Source organism: Galeopterus variegatus, unplaced genomic scaffold (genome assembly GCF_000696425.1).
Source record: "Galeopterus variegatus unplaced genomic scaffold, G_variegatus-3.0.2 Scaffold1559, whole genome shotgun sequence".
Lineage (NCBI taxonomy): Eukaryota > Metazoa > Chordata > Mammalia > Dermoptera > Cynocephalidae > Galeopterus > Galeopterus variegatus.
The window spans coordinates 290,504-309,219 of NW_007727670.1; positions in this window are offsets into that span (position 1 = coordinate 290,504).

Consider the following 18,716-nt stretch of genomic DNA (forward strand, 5'->3'; position numbering starts at 1 on the left):
GAGATTTAAAAGTGTAAAAGTATAAATTTTCCTCTAAGGACAGCATGAGCCCTGCATCCTATGAGTTTTGATATGTTGCACTTTGATTTTTATCTAAAAGTTCTCTCTAATTTCCCTATGATATTTCCTTTTACTCATTGTCTATTAAGGAGAGTATTGTTCAATTGCTACATATTTGTAAATTTTCTAAATTTCCTTCTGTTATTATGGTCAGAAAACATATGTTCTATGATCTTAGTCTTTTAAAATGTTGTAAGACTTGTTTTATGGCCAAAAAAAAAGAAAAGGGATAAATAGGCCAAAAGAATGGGGTAACAGGTCCTAAACAAGTTTGAAACCCAGCAGTGTATATATCAAATCTTACTGCTGGTGGCTAATTTGGCCCCAAGAGTGGCTGGACCCAATTGTATCTTCCAAAGCTGCAGGTCCAGCCACTCCCGGGGCCCATTTAAGACTTGTTTTATGGCCAAAAAAAAAGAAAAGGGATAAATAGGCCAAAAGAATGGGGTAACAGGTCCTAAACAAGTTTGAAACCCAGCAGTGTATATATCAAATCTTACTGCTGGTGGCTAATTTGGCCCCAAGAGTGGCTGGACCCAATTGTATCTTCCAAAGCTGCAGGTCCAGCCACTCCTGGGGCCAATTTAGCCATGGCTGGAGCAGCCAAAGCAGCTGGAGTGCTGGTGCTGGAAGCAGCGTCCTGAGGTGGCCCCTGGTAGCAAGCCTGTGGAGGGCACCTCAGGCCTGTTCCCTGAGACCATTCTGTCTCTCTAGGACTCTTGGTCTATAATGGAAATGTTGGCCCCAGAGCCTTCTCCAATGTCTTCAGGGCCTTTTGCCTCTTCTCTTGATAATCCTTTACTTTGGTACTAATCTTAGCACCATTGCATTTTTCTCCTGAAAATGCTCTCTGCCTCTCTACCACATGGCCAGGATGAAAATTTTCCAAATCTTTATGCTCTGCTTCCTTTTAAATTATAAATTCTGGCTTTGTGTCATGCCTCTGCCACCATAACTCAGCATATGCTGCAAGTGGCCTTGTGGCTTCCTGAATGTTTTTGTTGCTTAGAAATTTCATCTACCAAATACCTACCCTAGATCAGCATCTTTAAGTTCCACATTCCATAAACCTTTTGGGCATGAGAAGAATGGAACCAAGTTCCTTGCCATTTCATAGCAATGGTGACCTTTGCCCCAGTTTCTAATAAGTCTCTTCTCATTTAGACTTGAGATCTCCTTAGAGGAGATCTCTCTTTATGGTCCATGTTTCCATAAGTATTCTGGTCACCACCATTTAACCAATCCCTAAACCATTTCAAATCTTGCCCAGTTTTCTTGTTTTCTAAACTTTCACCAGCATCTAACCTTTTTCTAGCCTGCTCCTCAAAATTTCCCCAGCCTCTCCTCAACACCCAGTTTCAAAGCCATTTTCACATTTTCAAGTATTTGTTATCAGCAACACCCCACTTCTCTGGCACCAATTTTCTATATTAGTCTGTTTCTGTTGCTTATAACAAAATACCTGAAATTGGGTGTTTCATAAAGAAAACAAAATTTATTACTTATAGTTTCTTAGACTGACAAGTCCAAAGCCCAGGGAACACATCTGCTGAGGGTGTTGGTGGTGGCAACAGTGACCCAGGGGTCTCACATGGCATAAAATGGTGGAGCAGAAAGAGAGAGAGAGAGAGCTCCTCATATGCTCTCCTTTTAATGTCCTCGGAACCCTGCCCATGTCCACCATTACACCATCAACTTAATCACCTCTTCGAGGCCCCACCTTACAATGACCACAATAGGATTTCCCGTCCTCAACAGTTACAGTGGGATTATGTTTTGGGGGGACATTCAATCAAGACAATGACTGAATCAATAACTTTCCTTTTCCCCCAGGTGTTTAATTATCTTTGCATAGTTTCTGTCTCTTAAGAAATTCTTCTGTGCCTATGGCTAGGTTAGATCACTCCACTGATAGCACCCCAAGCTTCCCTCCAAGATATCAATTACCCTGATATTCTCAAGATTGATATCCTTGTCTTTCTGCATGTTGTGTGCCATCCCCTTGAGGACAAGGGCAATGTCATTCTTCACTGCATTCCCAGCCAGTCACTAACACAGGAGACCTGGACACAGGAGGATTTTCATGAGAGTTCTTTGGATGAATGAAGGAATGAGTGAATAAAAGAGAGACTGAGTGGTGAAATGAATGAAGTCTGCTTGGAGTCCAGCCCTGTTCTTCGTAGAGTCAATCACAGCCTATTCTTCTGGTCATTCCTGTCTTCTCCTGAACAGATCAGCACAAATGTAAGTCCTTTGTTCTTTGGGCATCAATACTGTTCTGCACCAGATGCCCTCACAGGACTTTTCAGGGCTGTGTTTTGAGGTATTTCATTTAAACATCTTCACCTCTTTACGTGACAGAAATAACACATTCATATGTCAACACAGAGACAGGAAAGTTTCTCTTTCTTTTCCAGCTTTCCAGAGGAGCAACTGGCACTTTTTTGTAGTATGCATGGGCCAGAGGATGAAAATTCAAAAAGGAGACTCTCTAGGTCATTCTTCTGCCACAAGATAGGGAGGTGGCATACAGGCATCTGCATGTGTGTGAACGTGGTGTGTGACTCGTGCGTTTGACGTTGATGGTGGAGAAAGCTGAGCCTAGGTGGACACTGAGGACATATGGTAACTCTGAGTAGTTTCCACTCAATTTTGTTGTGAACCTAAAACTGCCCTAAAACATGAAGTCTATCAATAATGATAAAGAACAACAGGCAAAACCTAAGAAAGTCTGAAAAAAGAATATACTTTAATTGATAATAATCTATCAATATTTCTTTATAGGTTGAGACAAAATTACCATGGTCATTTAAAAAGTTAATAGGGGAGCCTTGGTGAAATGTGGAGTACAGAATTTTATCTTTGTAACGTCTCTGTAAACCTAAAACCTAACAGCACGAGAAAAAAAGAAGTTGTAAGAAAGAGAGCTTTAGAGAGAAAGTAAGAGAGAGAGAGGATTTTTACAATTTGCCAATTTATGGGTACACTGCCTTGTTTATAATAAAAATAAGAGAAGTGGTCTCCACATAATCCTTCTCTGATTGTCTGTGGCACTGTGTTTGGTCCCCGTAGGCCTCAGCTCTACATGGGTCCCATGAGGGTCCTGGGCAGACTATCCTCCTGGGATTCTTGTGAAGTAGAAGACAATGCACCTTTACATATGGGATCTCCAGGAGTCAGGGATCCCTCGTCTGGGAGTGTGGGGAGGTGGTGGGGGCTGTGGCAGCCAGAAACTCCCATGAACTACCTTGGCCAGGACCCCAAATACCCTGAGGTTTCCCTAAGGCACTGGAAAAGTTTACCATTTTCTAAGTAAATGGATATGTGAGAAAACGTTGGGGGGACAGTCATAGTACCATGCATGGTACATTATGACCCTCATTGGGAGTGACCTTTCATTGCTCCCCGTGGACACCCATGAAGGCTTGGGCAGCATGGGGAGGAGCAGGGCAATGACACTATCACAGAGGAGGTGGCCTGTGAGCTGGGCCTTGAGGGATGAGGTGGCGTTTGCAGACATGGTGGGACTGGAAGGGCACTCCAAGTAAAGGGAACAGCAGAAGCAAGGACAGAAGGAAGGCAAGTGCACAGAGTATTTAGGAAATGGTGGGTGAGAATTTCAGTGCATCCAGATTGCAGTGTGTGTGTATGTGTATGTGTATCTGTGTTTGTGGGGGTGTGTGTACGTGTACGTGTACGTGTGTCAGTCTGTGATGTGTCTGTGTGTGTGTGTCTGCATGTCTCTGTTTGTGTGTCTGCATATGTCTGCGTGTCTCTCTGTGTGTGTCTGTGAGTATTTTTGGAAATGAGGGTGGAATGACAGGATGAGCCAGGCAAGAAAGAGCTGCACAGCCTGATGATCTTGTGCTCCCTACGTAGAATGGAAGGAACGAGAAGAAGTTGGCATGGGAGTCACAGGAAAGGGAAGGTCTATGGAATGCCAGTGGTGAAGGGTGTCATGTTACCTGCCAAAGCCTAGGGAAACACTTCCCAGAAAGTTCCTGGAGTCCACGTGATTCCTGTTAATCATGCTTTGTGTTCTGACCTTCAAGCATTCTCCTGAAAGAATTTGCCTGAGGATCAAGTAAAATTTTCAGTTTGCAAGAGATTGCACGTATTAATATCTCCCTAATGAACAAAGAAGTTTTTTCCTACATATGTCCAGATTACTCCTTGAAATAGCATATTCAGAATGCTTCTCTGTGTAGGTCGGGGCTTCATGGGGTGGTTGTTAAGTGCAATGAGCACAGACCTCAGTTGAGGCAATTTTACAAAAGGCCTGGAGTTTTGGGAAATCTCCACACCCAGTGGTATTCATGGAGAGACAGTTTAAACCACTGAAGGAACCACTCAACATTCATAGGCCCGTAACTGTGGTTTTCAGACTAGTTGATAATGGGTGCAGCACAATCACAGTTACAGCTTATGGATTATATTGTTGAGCCAAAGCACTACTTTTGCAAAATGTGGATTAGTGTCAACCCATTTCATTTAAACACATCTGGATTTGGGGCATCTTTTAGAAATCAATGAATCTGTCAATACTGAGCCTCACTCCCACACATCCTCAATTGGAGCTAAGTGTTGACCTTTAAAGAGGCAGAAACTCTCCAGTTTGCCACAGGACTCCCACTTCCTAATGCCTATTAGGAAAGGAAAGGTCAGTTGACATTTATTATCTCACTTGAAGCATCATGTTTTTATAGCTGAGGTATGAAAAAAGGGAACAAACTCTCATGCTAAAATGGCATGAAAAGTTAGGTGACAAAGTAGAGTGAGGTCCACATCTTCTTTGTGGAAGCGCATCTTTTTCTGTGTGGTTAATATGTAAACAGTAAGTGTCTGTTCTCAAAGAATACAAATGAAGACCCCATTACAACCCAAATCTCTTCTGCTTCACTTTATGTTAATAGGCTCAGCTCCAGTTAAAAAAATAATTTAGTTTGCCGTCTTAAGTGATGGATTAGTACTGTCAGCACACTGTACATGAGCAAATGGAACTTCAAAGAGGCTGAAAGGCTTGGGCAGTGTCACACAGGCAAGCAAATGCTGTAGCCCTGATTTCACCTACATCATTCTGGGATGAGAATCTGCCTGTAGCAGGCTGTCCAGAGTAAGTCTGTGCATGTGACCTGAAAATGAATATTTTTCACAGAAATCTCTGTACTAGGAATTTCCTCTTTATCAGCCACTCAATGCCTATGAATTTCTCTGTCCACACAGTAACTTCAGAGGTGACAGAATAGACAGAGAAGTAAATGGACTCAGTATTTGGCATCTGTAATTATTGTAGTTATTGTTATTTTAATTTCTCCCCCTCCCCTCAGATACCAGTGCTGTGAACCTCACCCTAGCAAGGAGGGTCATTGCAAGGCTGAGCTGTCATTCTTTCCTGGCTCCTAAGTGGAAAGGGAAGAGCACTGGGGAAGTAGGTCTCATGGCACAGGTGTAACCCCCTTGTCACTGGGGGGTCACCAGCACTTTCCTGCAGGAACTGGCTTCCCAAAAGTGGCATAGCTGGGAGGAACTGTGAATACAGTTTGACAGGTATGTGTGCTGTAAAACCCTTGGGAGTATGGGCTCCTGCATAGGCAGCCCGCCCTGCTTTGCACCACAGGTGAGACAGCTGCAAGCCTGCTTGCTCACGCTCACATCTGCAATCTCACTGGGCCTGCTTACTCACAAGGTAAGATTATCCCTTCTCAAGAGCTTCATTATCACCCCCACTTCTCAAGCCACCCAAAGACCTGGGTTTTCTTGGGTATGGAGCTGGTACTCATGGACAGGTCATGGCCGAGTCCCACTGCTGTGAGAAGTGAGGGGATCTTCAGTGGCACACCCAGCCTCCTGTCCCACCCTTCATTTCTTTAGCCCATGCTCCTGTCACTGTCTTTCCCTTTCCCAATCATAGGCGGTGACCAAACTCCAAGGGTGGAAATGAGTACAAGACCATTTCTTGAGAATATATTTTTTCATACCAAATATTGCTTTTTCTTTAAATGGAGCACAGATAATATGAATCACCAAATTATCATATACCTTGCCAAATGAAACTGGCATGGATCATAGCTGTCTTTCTTATTTCTCACCAATGTTCTCTGAAGGCCACAGTAAGGTGTCTAGGAAGAAGTGATCAATGAGGGTGACAGAGGAACAGAGACATGGTCTGGCTGCCTGGACCAGCTTTGTGACTTGTCCACCAGGGGACTGAGCATTAACTGTCACTGCTGTAACCGGGGGGTGGCATATTAATAGCTATCTGTCAGGGCTGTTGTGTGGATTTAATGAGGTGAGAATCCAATGCTGGGCCAGTGCTTTGCACATTGTAGGAGTAAATAGAAATGGACTTTTCTTCTGCCTTTGAGCATGGTTTTTGCTGTCTACGTGATAAAATTGATGCAGCTTCATGTGGCATTGAAGGTCATCTTACTGATTCTCTGATTTCTTTCCAAAAGCATCGATTAAGGGCTTTCTGAATGCCCAGCACTGTGACACCCCAGAGCTCCAGAAATCAATAAGGCATGATTCTGTCTTCAATCGTGTAGTCTAAATGCTCCAGTTGAAGTTCACCCCTCCCCTCTCTGGCTCACTGTGACCAGTCAAATCTGATGACATCGTCACCTTCATGCCTTTCCTGTGGCTCTTACTTCCTCCCACAATGTTCCTCTCACCCACACAACCCACCCAGCTGAGTGTGTCAGTCCCATGAATGTTCAAACTCTGGGTCAACATCACCTTTCAAGACACTTTCATGACATTCACCACTCCTTTCCCATTTTGTGGTCACCAATGTCTGTGTGGAATTGAGATAGAAATCCAACACATTTGAGCTGGCTAGAGATTGGTGATTATTTCACCAAATATCTTGATTTCCAGGTATAGGATCTGAGACTTAGAGGGGAAGAGTGACTTGTGCAAGATGAAGTTGGAGACAGAGATAGAACAGACTCACTGGTCAATGCCATTTAATTTTTACATAAAGTAGCTTTTACAGTCTTTAAGATTTGTGGTTTCTCATTCACCTCAGTATTTTCATCACCTAGTCTAGGGCATGGCTTGTAGTAGGTGCTCAATAAAAGCTTGTTGAATGAGAGAATGAGAGAGTGAGGAATGAGTAAATGCAGCAGTAAGTGGGTGAGGCCAGGAGGAGTGAGAGCTAACGGGGCTCAGAGAGTGTAAGGACAGGATGAAGGGTGGCAGTGCTGTGACACTGCAGACTGAAGTCAAGGGGAAATGTGAGTGGATGGGCTGCTCATCTAGTGAATGCAGGAGCCAGAAGGATTCTTGGTCTACTCATAAAGCAGGCAGGCATGTGGAAGGGTAGAGGGAGAGGGCCCTGCAGTCTTACCCTCCTGAGCTGCTGCCTGGCCCAGACTCATCTGCTGTTTGTCAACCAGGTGCCCCCCAGCTACAGTCATGAGGATCCACAGCCTCACCCTGCTGTTCTTCCTCCTTCTGGTCACTCAGGTGCTCTGGATGCATGTCCAAAATAGAATAAAGATAGGACAGAGCTGCACACTGGATGTGGACAATTGGGTCACTCAAACCTCCTGGGTTTGAGGTAAAAGTCCAGCCATCTGAATTTATGCAAATAGATTACCTTGACACAGATAATCAAGCCAAATGGAAGGAAGAGGGCATCACTCCAGTAAAGGTTGAAAGTACTTGAAATGACAATTAGTTCTCCTGTGTCTTTTTTTAAAAGTTTTTTATTGAAAGATAATTGATTTTATATATTTGTGGGGTATAGAATCTAATATCAATACATTTGATCACACAATGTGTGAACAAATCAGGATAACTGGTATACTCTTGTTTACAAAACGTAATCAATCTTTGTGAAACTTAACTAGTTTCTCATCAACCCACCTCTACCTCCCCCTTTCCCACCTCTAATAACCACAGTTCTGTTCCCTCTTTTTTGTTTGGAAAGTTTAATGTATTATCGTGATTCTTTCTTGCTTGCTTGCTTGTTTGCTTTCTTCCTTTCTTTATTTTATCTCCCACTTATGAATGAGGACATGTGGTATTTCTCTTTCTTTGTCTGGCTTATCTCACTTAATACAATTTTCTCTATGTTCATCCACATAGCTGCAAATGGCAGAATTTCATTCTTTTTTATGGCAGAGTAGTACTCTATTGAGTATATATTCCACATTTTCCTTATTCAGCCATCTGTCAGTGGACATTTAGGTTGATTCCAACTCTTGGCTATTGTAAATAGCACTGCAATAAACATGGGAGTGCCAGTATCCCTTCAACATGATAATTTCCATTTCTTTGAGTACATACCCAGTAGTGGGATTGCTGGATTGTAAGGCAGTTCTACCCATAGTTGAGGAACATCCACACTGTTTTCCACAATGGTTGCACTAATTTACAGTCCCGCCAGCAGTGTAGAAGAGTTCCCCTTTCTCTAAATCCTTGTCAGCATTTGTTATTCTCTGTCTTTTTTGATAACAACCAGTCTAACTGGGGTGAGACGATATCTCAGTGTGCTTTTGATTTGCATTTTCCTGATGCTGAGTGATTTTAAGCACTTCTTCATGTGTCTATTGGCCATTTGTATACCTTCATATGAGAAATGTCTATTCAGCTCATTTTTTAATCAGGTTACTTGTTTTCTTACTGGTGCATTGTTTGAGTTCTCTGTATATTCAGGATACTAATCCCTTGTCGGATGCATTGTTTGTAAACATTTTCTCCCATTCTGTAGGTTGTCTTTTCACTCTATTAATTAATTCTTTTGCTGTGCAGAAGTTTTTAGTTTGATATAATCCTATTTGTTTATTTTTTCTTTTGTTGTCTGTGCTTTCAGGGTCACATTTATAAGGTCTTTGCCCAGTCTTATATCCTGAAGTGTTTCGCTTATGTTTTCTTTTAGGAGTTTTAGAATTTCATGTTTTATATTTAAATTTTTAATCCACTTTGAGTTGATTTTGGTATATGGTGAGAGGTATGGGTCCAGTTTCATTTATTGGTATATGAATTTCCAGTTTTCCCAGCACCATTTACTGAAGAGGCAGTCTTTTTCCCAATGTATGTTCTTGGTGCCTTTGTCAAATATCTATTGGCTATAAGTATGTGAGTTGATTACCAGATTTTCTATTCTGTTCCATTGATCTGACTGTCTGTTTTTACGCCAGTGCCATGCTGTTTGGAGTACAATAGCTTTGTAATATAATTTAAAGTCAGGTATTTTTATGCCTCTGGCTTTAATTTTTCTTTGTTCAGGATTGCTTTGGCTATTGCTCAGGATTGCTTTAGCTATTCAGGGTGTTTTGTTGTTCCATATGAATGTTAGGATTCTTTTTTCTATTTCTGTGAAAAATGTCATTGGTATTTTGATAGGGATTGTATTGAAACTTTAGATTGCTTAGTACTATGGACTACATACTTGGTAGTATGAACATTTTGACAATGTTAATTCTTCCAATCCAAGAGTATGGAATGCCTTTACTTCTTTTTGTGTACTCTTTAATTTCTTTCAGCAGCGATTTGTAGTTCTTATGGTAGAGATCATTCGTCTCCTTGATTAAATTTCTCCAAACAGAAGTAAATGAAGTAGAGACCCAAAAAATGATATAAAAAAGATCAATGAAATGAAAAATAGTTTTTTTTTTGAGAAGATAAACAAAATAGAGGACCCATTAGCAAAGCTAACTAAAACAAGAAGAAAAAAGATCCAAATAATAAAAATTAGAAATGAAAGAGGAAGGCCAGCCTGTGGCTCACTCGGTAGAGTGCGGTGCTGATAACACCAAGGCCACGGGTTCGGATCCTATATAGGGATGGCCGGTTTGCTCACTGGCTGAGTGTGGTGCTGACAACACCAAGCCAAGGGGTAAGATCCCCTTACAAATAATAAAAATTAGAAATGAAAGAGGAAGGCCAGCCTGTGGCTCACTCGGTAGAGTGCGGTGCTGATAACACCAAGGCCACGGGTTCGGATCCTATATAGGGATGGCCGGTTTGCTCACTGGCTGAGTGTGGTGCTGACAACACCAAGCCAAGTGTTGAGATCCCCTTACCGGTCATCTTTAAAAAAAAAAAAAAAAGAAATGAAAGAGGAAACATTACAACTGATTACACAGAAATACAAAGAATAATTAGAGAGTATTACAAACAACTAAACACCAACAAACTTGAAAACCTGGAGGAAATAGATACATTTCTCCATACATACAAATTACCAAGTCTGAACTAAGAAGACACAGAAAGCCTGAACAGACCAATAACATGTAATGAGATTGAAGCAATAGTTAGCAGTCTCCCAAAAGAGAAAAGCCCAGGACCAGACGGCTTCACTGCTGAATTCTACCAAATCTTTAGAGAAAAATTAATACCAATTCTCTTCAAACTGTTCCAAAATATTGAAACAGAGGCAATTCTCCCAAACTTATTCTATGAGGCTAGCATTACCCTGGTACAAACACCAGAAAAAGATACAACAAAAAAAGAAAACTACAGGCCAATATCTTTGATGAACATAGATGCAAAAATACTCAACAAAATATAAGCAATCAGAATACAGCAACACATCAAAAAAAAAATTATACACTGCGATTAAGTGGAATTCATCCCAGAGATGCAAGGATAGTTCAACATATTCAAGTCAATAAATGTGATACACCCCTCAACCAAACCAAGGACAAAATCCATACGATTATGTTGATAGATGCAAAGAAAGCATCTGACAAAATTCAACATCACTTTGTGATAAAGACTGTTAGCAAATTAGGTATAGAAGGTAAGTATCTCAACACAATAAAAGCCATATATGACAAACCCACTGCCAATATCATCCTGAATGGGGAAAAGCCAAAAGCTTTTCCCTTTATAAAGACAAGGATGCCTGCTATTACCACTCCTGTTTAACATAGTATTGGAACTACTAGCCAGAACAATCTAGAAACAGAAAGAAATAAAGGGCATCCAGTTTGGAAAAGATGAAGTTAAACTATTCCTGTTTGCTGATGACATGATCCTATATATAGAAAAATCTGAAGACTCCACCAAAAATCTCCTAGAGTAGATAAACTATTTCAGTAAAGTTGCAGTATATAAAATCAACACATAAAAATCAGTATCATTTTTATCCCATAACAAACTAGCAGAAAAAGAAACAAACAAAGCAAGCCCATTTAAAATAGTCAACAAAAAAATAAAATTCCTGTGTCTTTGAGGGCAATCTAAATTCATGCCTAAAATCTTTGGAGAATAACATTGACTACTGGATAAAAACTGTTGGGAGCCTGAGACTCCAGAAAAACATCTGTGGTGATTCCACGGCCATCATGACAACCGATGTATGTGGTGGCAAGTTTGAGTAATACAACCTTAAGCTGGCGAGTTCCACTCTACTCAAATCACTAGAATCCCAGTCAAGATCATATTTAGCTCACCCACCAGAAGTATGTCAAGACCAAACTGCATTCCACTACCACTGAGTTCATCTTGGGCAGAGGTGCTGATGGTCAGCTCTGTTACCCATGAATATGTACAATCAAAAAAACTAAAAGAATAATAATAAAAAGAATAAACCAAACAACATCAGGGTGCAAAGCCCGGTGAGAGAGATGAACCCCACCAGCTCAGCACACACACAGACCAGACCACCACTAAACCCCATTGCAAAGATAAACCAGGAGTCAAAATCTGGCTGAAAATAGCCCAGAAGATGGTCCAACAGATGGATTAGCAGACAGATCAACAGGCAAACCAGAAATAATGTGGGTGTACTGAAGATTCTTCTACAATATTGTTCTCACCATATTAAGGAACATGTAATGGTAATTAGATCAAGAGAACAGAGTCCCAAGGCAGGTCACACCATGAGCCCTTCTGTATGCTGTAAAAGCTCTCCATATTCCCCAGAAGATCTGAACTTCTGTGCTGCGAGAGTGCAGTGGGATATTTTAAGATTTTGTCATTTTTGTGTTTGTGTTTTGGAATTTGCTTTATATCCACTTTCTTTTACATGATGCTCGCAGGCTGTTTACCTCAGCATGTGTTTCTGTGGCCCACAAACCTATGTGAGGATGAGCACTGAGACCTGTTTATGAGCTGAACAAGCCAGAGCAATGATTTCAGTGTGATATACTTTCTGCTGAATTAACAAAGATAATAAAATTCTGGACATTTATTATAAATACCTTCAACTTCTATTTGGTTTCACTATGTCTGGACTCAAATGAAGTCACAAAGGAGTCCCCAGATATGAATGGAAAAAATATCTAAGAAACAGCTTTCAGTTGTTCACCCATCCAAGTCATCCCCTAATGAGAATCCCTCTTTACCATTTCATCCATTGAAATGTGGTGCTTGATTCTTATTGAATGTAATAATTAGGATCACCTAGATCAGGTGAAATGCCTGGAACATAATGTGATTAAATCACTTATCAGGGTCTCATAGATTGTAGAGGGGAGACAGGATTGGAGTTTGCCCTTGGGATTGCCCAAGAGTTCTGACACCTGAGTCAGCAGGCTTGAGGAACTCCTTCAGTGACTGAAGTCAGAGCTGCCCATTCCCCCATCATATGCAGGACCCCTGCCCCTTGATCATTGCTAGGATGGGGCAGAGAGGCATGGTTAGCTGCAGTGCTCTGCTATGAGGGCTGTAATGGAAAGAGGAAGAAGCTACATTGAAAACCAGAGACAGGACATAGAAACTGCTAGAATGTCTGGGGTTCAGTTTCACAGAGAAAGTGACACTAGAGTTGGATTTTGGAGAGTGTATCTTTAGTGATGAAGTAGGGCAGAGTGCAGGCACGTTAGGCATATTTCAGCATAAATAAAGCAAAGAGATGTGAAAGTTCCAGAGCCTGGGAGAGGATATACAGCTGCAATGGGATGGGAGGAAGGGATGAGACTACTGTTAGTCATTTACATGCTATATGAATAATCTGTAAGAATTTTCATTCAAGAGTTGGAAAGAGAAGATAAATTGTTCTCAGTGTCTTGTCACAATTCCACAAAGAGGGGATCATGAGGAGCAGGAGTTGGTAAAATCATGGTTCTTTAGCTTCTGTGACGGTGTCAGGGAGAAAAGACAGGTGTTGTGAAAGAACATCCCTTTAAACTCACTTACCTACCAGAACATACACTGAGAATTGTCAGTGGCCAGTTCACAGTGCAACAGTCTCAGAGTTACACTTGGATATAATCATCATTACAAAACTAACCTTTATCATTCATTTGAAATGTGCCAGGCACTGTCCTAAGCTCTTCCCATGGATTCTACATTCATTTATTTATTCACTCACTCACTCATTCACTGGACATATGCCATATCGAGCACTAACTCCTACCAGGCTCTGTTCTTGGTGCTGGAGATACAGTTATGGATGCAGAAGAGATGGATGCTCTGCCCTTATGGAGCTTATCAGTGGGGAAAGTGATGATAAACTCATGATTATACAAGAATTGGAGAGACAAATTAAAGCAAGGCAGGACAGAACAGAAAAAAATAACAGAAAAAGAAAGAAAAAACCCCACATACACACAAAACAAAGCAAAACACCATGAGTTTTAGATGGGTTGGTCAGGGGAGACCTCTCTGTGGAGGTTACTTTTGAACCTAGGCCTAAATGAAGAAACCGAGCCAGGTGACTCTGCTGTGTGAGAATATTTCACACAAAGGGAGCTCTCACAGCAGGTGCCCTTAAATTATAATTAATTCCTTTATTCTGTCCTATAAATTCCTACTACATTGTAGGTACTCTTCTACAGGCAGGAAATAGCAACAATAAAAACAGAAAAATATTCCTGTCTTCACAGCATTTGCCTTCCAATGACTGGGATTATGCTTAGCATGTTAGAGAAAGGTCAAAGATTAGGATGTCATCGTAGGATGGGACCCAGGGCCTGACCTGTAAACCTTGCCACCAATCCCAAGAGAAATGAACCAACATCCCAGACGCTCCCCATGCTCTTTCTAGTCCCACACAACAGGGGAAGGAAATTTTTCCTAAAGGTCTACAGACTCTCAGCCCTGTTGCCTGCTACTCAACTAACATAACTCAATTCAACATGGATCTGCAAGAGAAAAAGACTAGTAAACTCTTCCTTGGATATTTAAAAAGAACTCTGTTCTAGTCTGTGTTGGCATAAACATTGGAGAACTGGAGTGTGGGGAGGGGGGCACTATTCAACCCCGAACAATCATCACATGGCAGCAGCAAACAGCCCAATGATAGAGAAGTGGACTTGGAAGAGGGCAACTTTGTACGCCACAATTAACTTAAGTTGACAAAGTTGTAAGGAGCATGATTTTATTAGGCATAAGTGAAAAAAAGTGATGAACTCCCCTACAAATTGTGTTTTTGTCTCTATCTAAGAACACATAAAAACCCACTGCTTATGTGCATCTAGTCCAGAAATGCCCAGTTCAGCTACATGATGGAATCACCTGGGGAAACATTTTAAATACTGATATCTGGGTCCCACCCCCAGAGGTTATAATGTAATGGGTCAGGGATGAGGCTTGAGTGAGCTTGTGGACACCCAGTGTTTATAATGTGCAGCTAAGGTTGAGAAACACTGCTTTAGATTAGGTAAAATAGAATCTGTGAGGTGTATTCCAGGCAGGAATAGTTTTAATTCCTAGACAATTTTCATGTGCAATCTGGGTTGAGAACTCCTAATGTAGCCTATATATGCATTTTTTTGTCTTAACAAATACTTATCCGTCATCTACTATGCCCCAAGCATTGTGAAAGACACTGGATGGGTATGGAAGGGGATGAGACAGCAGACTAGGTCATAAGACTAGGAGCTCATTGAGGTGATGAAAACCAAGATGACACATGGATGAGTGTATGAGGTGACACGGAAGGCTGTGGGGTGGTGGGGGTCAGAGGAGGTTCATTGCAATTGAGTTTCTAAAAAATATGTACATCAAGCATCTACTCTGACACACTTTTCAAATTGGCTTCTAATGAAGACTGTGTGTTTCACTTGTCCCCTCATATAATCCTCACCACATCCCTATGAGTCATGTGGTTTTATTCCAGATTTTACACTAAGGTTCTGATTCTTGGAGACGTGAGTTGTCCAGCATCTCAAAGCTTGTGAGAGTTCAGGCAAGGAATGAAACCTAGATTTTCCCAATTCTACAGCATGTGACTTTCAGTACATAAACAACATGGGTAGGATGGGTCTGGGCACAGACTGTTTTCTACCACATTTATAAATCACCAGAGAACTCCCAAGAAAAACCCCCATATAGCTGACTAGTGCTTTATATGAAAAAAAACCCAACTTAAATCCACACTATTCAAAATGTGGCAGGTGACTAGAAGTACTGTCATTTGCTTAAGAGAATTATAAATACTAATTCTCAGGCCCCACCCCAGACATATTGAACCAGTATCTCTGGGGGTGAGGCCCAGGAATGTGTATTTTACCTACTTTCTCAGGTGTTCTATGAACAGTAACATTGGCTGCAGCAGTCGTTGGCCGATGACATTTCAGTCATCCTAAAGGGAAAGTTTCTGACACTTTTATTAAAAAGTTTTTGCCCCCAAAATTTGTATAAGCCAGATTGCAAACTACAGATTATAGATTTGATTCCACATAGTCCTTTATGAACAGTATAGACTGATGCTACCTGGAGGACCTCATCCCAAATGTGACTCTTCCTTGAGCAAATAATACAAGCTCCCTCAGGTGTTGTATTAGTCCATTTTGTGTTGCTATGACAGAATACCTGAAACTAGGTAATGTATAAAGAACAGAGGTTTATTTGGCTTATGATTCTGGGACAGCTGCATCTGGCATGGGCCTCAGGTTGCTTCTGCTCATGGTGGAAAGTGGCAGCAGCCAGTGGGTACAAGCAGATCACATGGTGGGAGGAAGCAAGAGAGAGAGAGAGGGGAGAAGCCAGGGTCTTTTAAACAACCAACTCTCATGGGAACTAATAGAGCGAGATCTCACTCAGGCCCCCCTCCCCCAGGGAGAGCATTAATCCATTCATGAGGGATCTGCCCCCATGACTCAAACAGCTCCTAACACTGCCACATTGGGGATCAGATTTCCACGTTTTTTGGCAGGGACAACACAGGTGTGTTTCCCTCTTTGAAACATGGAAATTGGGTTGCATCTGAATTACTGCATGGAAGCAATGACCAGCAGGAGGCCTGGCTCAGAGGAAGGCTCAATAAATTGGAGCCAACAGCAATTGCTTGTAGCAGGCTTCCAATAAATAGTACATCAAGCTTCTCCGTGAGGCTCTGAACTGTTTGTCAGAGGGAGGGTTCAAGCAAAGACTGGCTGACCCTTACATGAGAGGTCATAAATTGGCGTTTCCATCCAATTCAAAAAGAAAAGTTAAGTGGAAGATGGGAGAATAGGAATCACCAGGAATCTATGTTTCCTCACCTAGATAACAACTGCACTGGTAGAATCTGTCCGCTGTAATTGTTTAAAAGTCTGGACTCTGTAGAAGGCTTGAAACTTCTGGGGATGCTTGGAAGGTAAATTCCAGTTACTTTTTGGTCAATTTCAACTCTTACTTCTGCAGGAGCTACCCATCTCCCACCCCTTAGCTCTTTAACAATAAGTCATGCACGTGTCCCTGGAGTAGCTTGTATCAGCTTAAAAGATAAAGTGTCAACATTAAAAATTCGGTCATCCAAATGTGGGTGAACTGTGTTCTGATTGTTGATTGTGGAGGTGCAGACACAAAGGTGTGCAAAAATTCTTACTCACAACCCTCCCCCCACCCACACATAGATTGTTGCAAGCACTCTTTCTCTCGCTGAAGCAACTTTCAGGAAATTTAAAGGACCAGCACCTTTTTTTCCTGTCACATTTCCCTACAACAATCAACAAAGGAAAACATAACAAAAAATTTTAAACCCAGCAATAAGGATTTCATTTAAACAATGTAATGCTATACCCTTAAAAACTAGAAGAAGAAGAAAAAGCTAAACCTAAATTTAGTAGAAGGAACAAAATAATAAATTCTGAGAATAAACAAATGAAGTAAAGACCAGAAAAATAACAGAAAATATCAACTGAAATAAGAGGTTTCTTGAAGAGATAAACAAAATCAACAAACTTTCAGCTAGAATAAAATTATACAAACAAACAAACAAATAAATAAATAAAGACTCAAATAAGTAAAACCAAAAATGAGAGGAGAGATTTTTTTTTTAAATTTTTATTTTGTCAATATACACTGTATATGATTATTATGGCCCATCACCGACACCTCCCTCCCTCCTCCCTCTCTCCCCTACCCCCCAAGAATGTCCTTTCCGTTTACTTGTTGTAACAACTTCAAAAAAGTATAGTTGTTATATTTTCTTCCCCGCCCCCCCCCCGATTTTTTTTGTGTGTGTGTTTGTGGGTGAATTAATTTGTTTGTTTTTTAGCTCCCTCCGATGTCAGTGAGGTTGAACATGCCTTGACCACATCGATTGACTCTTCCCTAGTCATTACTCAGGTCAGAGGTCACCTGCGCTGGCATGATGAATATACTTGTTAGGGGAGGGGGAGTGTTTCTGTTGCAACTGACAAAGAACCCAGTACATGTCATTAAAAAGTCCAGAGAAGAAAATTCACCTTCAGGTCTAACCGGATTCAGGGCTCAAAAGATGTATTTTTAGGACTTTGCTTCTCACTGTAGCCCTCTGTTCTGCCTTCCATTAAGTTGTTGTTTTGGTCTCAGGCTCCTTACAGTACCTCTGTGATGACAGCCATTCTGAAGCTTACTCCTTGCAGAGTCAAGCCCAGCTGGCAAAAACACCTGCCCCTGTCCCAGAAGTCACCGAGAAAGCCTCAGGGCATCTTGTTGGCTCTGAGGGCCAGGCAGCCAGTCATAAGCTGGGCCTAGTGGTCTGGGCAGTGTGGCCTGGGCCTGGGTCACGTATTCTGCCCCTGGGCCTGGGGGTAGAGTCAGCCTCATCTGAAACAGATGGACTGAGAGATGGGAAGTAGGGGGGAGCCTCAACTGAACACTGGGATACTATTATCACTGTGGGACAAAAGTGCCAAACTTCTATAACAAGGAAGCAAATAGCCCTCCCGTGTCTCTGTCTCTGTCTCTGTTTCTGTCCTCACCCTCCTCAGGCTCACTGAATTCATCAAGGACTCTTTTTCTACTCTGTATGGCCCTTGGCTGGCATGGGCAGAGAGTGGATAGCCAGCCTTCAATGCAATGCCCCATGCAGGACACATCTGTTGATTACACACAATGGGCAAGAAACAGCAACAGCGCTGGAAGGAAGGAGGACATCCAGATGTTTTAGATGTGGTCTCACCCCTCAGCGAGCTCTCAGTCTCTGAAAGAGGCAGGGACAAGCAACTGTAATTCAAAGCAGAAACGAAGTGAGGACTAAGTGCAGGTGAAATGACTTATAGGGAGATGAGATAAACTAGGGTGGAAGCAGGGCATGCAAGGAAAACTGTGCAGGGCACCACCAGGCTGAGCCCTCAATGCCGAGCGGGTTTTCTATAGGTGGAGAGAATGATGATGAAATCCCAGAGCCCACAGCATTCAGTATGTAGTTTCCAAACGCTTTCTTGCAGAGCTCCGTGCAAATGGAGACTTGTAAATTATAGGGAATTAATTGCATCATTTATATTCCCTGCAGATCCAAGACAGATCTGGTCTCAGCCTCTTTAAAGCAAATAGCAGGGCCACATTCC